The following is a 7,426-nucleotide window of genomic DNA, read 5'->3' on the forward strand; positions in this document are numbered from 1 at the left end:
TGCATCAAAGAATTTTTCTTCAACGAAATTTCATTATTGAATTATATTTATAGACTTGCTTCATGCTCGATTTTGGTTTAAGAAAAAGTTCATTATGTTTGGATATTTTTCGATTATAGGGTGTTGATATTTTTTCACAATTTATGTAAGGCATGCTTTTGAATAAATCTTCGTGATTGATTTTTTAAGGTTACTCATTATTGTTTATAAGCGACTAAATATATGATCAGATCAAGTATGTCCATATCATTGAGTGGGACTGTGCAATATCACAAGAAAAGTCAGTGTGATATTTGCAATTGTACATGTTTGCTGGATAGTTTAGTTATCACCACAGTGATGCTATGGTCTTATCTGGTAAGTGTTGTATATTTTGAGTCCTCTTAGTTTGATTTAACGATTAGAACAATGCTTGTCACAAGTATTTTTTCTTCACACGTTAAACAAGCATTAAAGTTATCAAAATGTTTCATATACATGTGAAATAATAGCCACCCACAGGTGACTACAATTCACATTATATTAGGTTGAAAATGTTTAGAATTATTGGAGTTTTTTAATACATTTTAGGACGTGAATTTCCCACAGGTGATTCTAGTTGAAGTATTTGACAGACATAATGTTGAATTATGAGAATGTAAAATATCCACAAATATTTTTCATGTCTTACTTTGTTCCTTGATAAAGTTTTATCCACAGGAGAATCCTATTGAAGGTATGAAACTATTTTAAGCTTAATTGTCATTTATCTCTATTATAACTTTCAGTTTTTGTTCTTATTAATGGTTGATTACGATTATTTTGTAGACTTTTAATTAATGGTCCAATTTTTGGAAGATAAATTTTTTTATTACCTGATGTTGTTTTTCACGTTATTGTGTACATCTATAAATTGCATTATGAATCTCAATATGTGGAAGTTTTCTCGAACATTCATTATTGAAATTGAGAGGCAATTATAGAGAAAGTGAAAATCATAAAGTCTGACAAAGGTGGTGAATATTGTGAAAGGTATGAGAAAACAGGATAATATCCTAAATCTTTCGCGTAATATCTCCAAAAGGTTAGAATTGTTGATTCAATACACAAGGCCAACTTATCCTTGTCATAATGGTGTATAACAAAAGGCAAAATCATACTTTTATGAAAATAGTTAGAAACATAATTAGTTATGCATAATTGCCACACATCTGTGAATTTATATTCTTTCTACAACTGTGTGATTTAAATAGATTTCCGAATAAAGCAGTTTCAAAGACACACTTTGGACTAGAAAGGTTGGAAACCTAGTTTAAATCACATTTAAGTTATGGTTGTTCAGTTGGAGGTGAGGCTTACATTTCCAAGAATGAAAATTGGATTTGAAAACTATTATTGTTTCATTGGTTTTCTTAAATAATCCAAATGGTATTATTTAATGTTCTAACTGTAGTATGAGATTTATTGAAACCTAAAATATAAATTCATTAGTGGTGGCATAATCGGTGGGAGTTCGTGGATATATCTGTTCAAGAGGTCATGATAATGATCTCTTATTTAAGATTTCTACAGATATTGTGAATCTTCTCATTGTCGGAATGTTAGATAATGAAAGAACACAAATTTTTTGATCCTAAATTCCATAATAAAACTACCGCCAATAAACAAATTTCCTGATAACAATATTTACTAGCATTAAGAAGGTCTCAAAAGAGATTGAAAGAAAGTTGTTCATGTTGTTTCAGTGATTTGATTACAAGAATTTATTTCATTTTGATATGGAATGGCAAAGACTCGGTTTCTAGTTCACAAATTATTATGTGTACAATAATAATTTTGGTTAATGGATTGATGTTATGTGAGATAAAATCAATGGTTGAACGTCAAGTCCGGGATATTATTTAGTTGCATGAACGACACAAAACAATTGTGTGCAAATGGGTCTTTCATCCCTAGCATGACTGTAATAGCATAAATAAATGATATAAAGCCCGAACTGCAGCCAAAGATTTTATTGAAATGATGCATCGATTATAAATAAGTTTTTCTCTCGCGTCAAAGAAAGACTTATTCAGAATTATCATAGTACTATTAGTAGCTCAATATGACTTAAGAGTTGCATTACTTAAATGTGAAAATAGCCTTTATTAATGATAAATTTTAGTCTATAACTTTTAGAAATCAAAGTATGAAATTTAAGAAGCCTCCCATAATGGTATATGAAATTCAACAAAACTATAAATGTTTCAAGTTTTGGATGAAATTATTACAGATTTATGCATATACCTCAAGATCAGTGGGAGAAATACATACTCTTGGTCATGTATGTTAAGACATACTACTTACAAGTAGTGATCTTGACTTTATTCATATCTCTATATTTTTTGAAATAAAGGATATCAATGAAGCTTACCATGTGATAATACATATCATATGGATTACTAAAGCTTTCATATAAGGAATATATCGAGTATTCGAAGAATTTTGAGATAATAACATATTTAGCAGATTTTATTTCATGTTGGATAGAAGATATAAATTTAATCTTCATTTCGTCTTAATTCTGATATGAAACTTATAACAAGTTGTTGATATGTTAACTAAATGCCTTAAAGAATCGAAGAACAAATTACGAGAAAGCTATCAAGAATTTTGAGATACTATCTTAACTTTTATGTCTTATAATTAGTTAGCAAACCCAGCTAGAGTTGATTGAGTTTTCATACTACAATTTTATTGGATGTGCGGATTCTATAAAGGAAGAATCCCTTAAGATTAGCTCCACAATTGAGTTTGAATATGACTGCGAGACTTAGAGATTTAAGTTTGTCTCTATATTGCTGAAACTTATCGTCTTAACTTCGCAGCATTAAAGCACAATATGAATGAAAAGGGAACAAAAAAACATGAACCTTGAGTATCCATATGTGAATTATGAATTTCAGAACAATAAGTTGTTTATTTACCGTTAATCACAATTATGTATGCAAATGCACTTACCGCACAGTTACCTTTTAAGACCTCTTAAGAAAGTGTAAATCTTAGGTCTGTGGGAGTAACTAATTATTGAATTTAGCTAGTTTATGTGCTTAGTTTTGAATACTTATTGAGCTCTTATTAATGCAGTTCTGAATATATTTCTATATCCATGTTTAGTATACACTTATGTGGATGGATGAATGTTAACAGAAATAGTCTTTCATTTGAAGACATACTGGACCATTATGATACTCCTCTTAAAGGCCTAGTTGAGCAAGGTAATCATGTTGTGGTACATGGAAGGGAACATGTTGATAACAAGACAATGTGCAACCGCCATGACTCGCATTAAAAGCTTATTTGATCAAGGTATTACGTTAACCACTAAAGTTATTATTTGGCAATTACGCGCGCCTTATGTTTCCTGCAATTAACCATTTATAGATTATCACATGGACCAGTGGGAGAATGTAAGATAATTTCTTATATGATAATTATCTCTATTGGGCCCATTTGAGAATCTGGTTATATTTAAGATATTGCTAAATATCTAATCCATGGTTTATATAAGGAGTTAGTATCCTATTTATGCTCTTCCTTGATGGACGGTCGAGATCTAAAGTCATATTACTAAAATCCTAGGAACTTGGTCCTCTCTCTACCAATAAAAGAGACACAATAACCATCAATGTTGTGTCTAAGGAATTACTCATTACGACCATGGTGAAGAGAGAGAAACCATGACCTCCACAAGGTATTACCGCTGCTCCAAGTTGATCGATCACAGACTAAGGATTAACACTACAAGGTATTTCTCATAAACTCTATTAGCATATTATTGTGTGATTATCATGAAGTTCAAAATCCTAAATTACGTATCTATAAAATTAAATCTTATAGTTGGCATCTAGAGCTAGTGTTTAGAACTCATGATCGTCCGTTGATAAAATGCAATAACATGTTATTTTTTGTCTGCTGCTATGGTTTCAATTTTACATCAAGGTATATACATTTCATCGTGACAATGTTTTCATGATTGATCAATCCGTAAAACTTAAATCAAAATTGAAAATACAGAGAAAATATGCGCATTAATGCTTAGGATTTGTATCTTCCCCAAATTTGGAAGGAAAAAGATATCATCACCTAGTGGACATGTGGATTTAGGTTAGGCAATTTTTATTCATAATGAGTGTGGGCTAATAATGGTAATATGCTGGAAATTAAAATACGAATTTAATTATTAATGGGATATAAAAATATTCTCATAAAACTACTAATGGTAATAAGCAGTTAATATGGTCATGAATGTCTGTTCCATAATTAATGAGGGTCCGTAAACGTTTTGTTTCCATTCACAACCTTGATTTGATTGTAACTGTTCTTTGTTGCCAACCATTCATCTTTCAACTTATATTTCAGTGGTGTTGGCCTTGGCCTTAACATGTGAACGCAATTTCAAAGGAATTAATTAAAGTTAACTTTTATCTATGGGCCAAAATGCTTGGTTATTTAGTTAACCATATATATTATATACTATATGTACTGATTAAGTTTAAGATAATTGGAGTTTAAGGGTCTAACTACAGATAGCCCAATAATGTTCTAGGTCCATTAACAAGGACCGATTAAGTCTGACAAGTCAACTGTTGACCAATCAGTTGACCGGACCAATTTTTTTTATTGATTCAGTTTTCATCTATTTTTGCTTAATTGAGTTAACCTTGTACTAGGTTATTATAAAAACACATTATCACAAGTGAAACCAATTATTAATATGCTCCCGCTTATCGAAAACATTTAGGCACAATCTGAGCCGATATTTATCAGGTGATTTTATGATAAATTTTATGATCCAAATCAATTTTTACACCATTAAATTTGTGTGTGCATTATGATATGGTTTGTGTGCTTGTGCGTTATGGTATAGTTTCTCTCACATTGTTGTTTTTCTTTAAATTTTATGGGATTATACTTAAAAATTATTATGGGACTCTATAGTTATCACCACAGTGATGCTAGAGCGCTATATCTCAATATAATCATAATGTTATTATAAGCATGAATTTGCAAACCGTAAAATGTAGGTTTTGCAGTTATCGATATCATGTGATAATGGCATTATTTTAGTTGATTGGCTATCACCACAGTGATGTCAAGTCACTTTTGGCCATGATCACAGTTTTTCTAATGCTTGTAATATTGTTTTTTATTAAATATATTAGAACAGAATTTATCCACAGAAAATTGGAGTTCATGTATTTAAGAAAACATTGACTGGTATGATTGTTGATCATACATTATGGATATGAACTGATTTGAATCTTGAGGGTGTCTTGTGTCATTATGTTTCACTTTTCTCCCAATGTTGATGATAATTTCAATTGTACATATAAAATTATTGTGCTTAAGATTATTAGGTCATAATTCTTTAGCTATCACCACAGTGATACTAGAGTGTTTTATCTTAGCAATAATAATAATTTTATTGTGAGCACGAATACGCCAAGCCGTAAAGGCAAGGTTTAGTAGTTATTATGGCATTATTTTTGAGTTGTTTGGCTATCACCACAGTGATGTCAAATGATTTTTCCAGTCATAATCGTTATCATGTCAAGTGCTTATAATATTGTTTTTCTTAATGTATTAGAACAACAATTACCCACAGGTTATTTGAGTTCACATGTTTAAGATAACATTGAAGTGTACAATATTTGATCATACATTATGGTAATTAAATAATCGGCACATGATTTTACGTTATTTCTTAAAAGTGCATAAAAGAAAATTTACATAAATTAACTCATTATCGAGTTGAGTAACCTATTACGAATTTTTCTTATGTCGTCCAAAACTTATTGCATCCTCTATGAAATTGAGGTTTTATCTTTGATAAATTTCTCCATATTTCTAAAAATGATATTCGGTGACTATTTAACACATTTCATATTAATTCATAATATATCCGTTATTTATTATGATCTTTAAGCTTGTATCATATTTAAATGAGCGATGCATCAAAGAATTTTTCTTCAACGAAATTTCATTATTGAATTATATTTATAGACTTGCTTCATGCTCGATTTTGGTTTAAGAAAAAGTTCATTATGTTTGGATATTTTTCGATTATAGGGTGTTGATATTTTTTCACAATTTATGTATGGCATGCTTTTGAATAAATCTTCGTGATTGATGTTTTAAGGTTACTCATTATTGTTTATAAGCGACTAAATATATGATCAGATCAAGTATGTCCATATCATTGAGTGGGACTGTGCAATATCACAAGAAAAGTTAGTGTGATATTTGCAATTGTACATGTTTGCAGGATAGTTTAGTTATCACCACAGTGATGCTATGCTCTTATCTGGTAAGTGTTGTATATTTTGAGTCCTCTTAGTTTGATTTAACGATTAGAACAATGCTGCTCACAAGTAGTTTTTCTTCACACGTTAAACAAGCATTAAGGTTATCTAAATGTTTCATATACATGTGAAATAATAGCCACCCACAGGTAACTACAACTCACATTATATAAGGTTGAACATATTTAGAATTATTGGATTTTGTTAATATATTTTAGGACGTGAGTTGCCCACAGGTGATTCTAGTTATGGTATTAAACAAACATAATGTTGTGTGTATGAGAAGGTAAAATATGTACTAATGTTTTTCATGTCTCACATTGTTCCTTGATAAGGTTTTACCCACAGGAGAATCTTATTGAAGGTATGTAACTATTGTAAGCTTAATTGTCATTTATCTCTATTATAAATTTCAAATTTTGTTCTTATTAATTGTAGATTATGATTATTTTGTAGACTTTTAATGGTCCAATTTTTGGAAGATAAAATTATTTATCACATAATGATTTTTCGCGTTATTATGTTGATCTATTGATTGCATTATGAATCTCAATCCATGGATGTTTTATCGAACATTTATTATTGAAATTGAGAGGCAATTATAGATAAAGTGAAAAATCATAAAGTCTGACAAAGGTGGTGAATATTGTGAAAGGTATGACAAAACAGGATAATATCCTAAATCTTTTGCATAGTATCTTCAAAATTTCGGAATTGTTTCTCAATACACAATGCCAACTTATCCTTGGCGTAATGGTGTATATCAAAGGGCTAAATAATACTTTTATGAAAATGGTTAGAAGCATGATGAACCATGCATAATGGCTATACATTTGTGAATGTTTGTTATTTCTGTAACTGTGTAATTTAAATAGATTTCCGTTAGAGAAGTTTCAAAGTCACACTTTGGACTAGAAAGGCTGGAAACCTAGTTTAAATCACCTTTAATATTCTAACCGAAGTATGGGATTTATTGAAATCGAAAATATAAATTTATTAATGATGGCATAATCAGTGGGAGTACGTGGATATATCTGTTCAAGAAATCATGATAATGATCCCTTTATTTAAGATTTCTACAGTTATTGTGAATCTTCTCATTA

Source organism: Papaver somniferum, chromosome 9 (genome assembly GCF_003573695.1).
Source record: "Papaver somniferum cultivar HN1 chromosome 9, ASM357369v1, whole genome shotgun sequence".
Classification (NCBI taxonomy): Eukaryota; Viridiplantae; Streptophyta; class Magnoliopsida; order Ranunculales; family Papaveraceae; genus Papaver; species Papaver somniferum.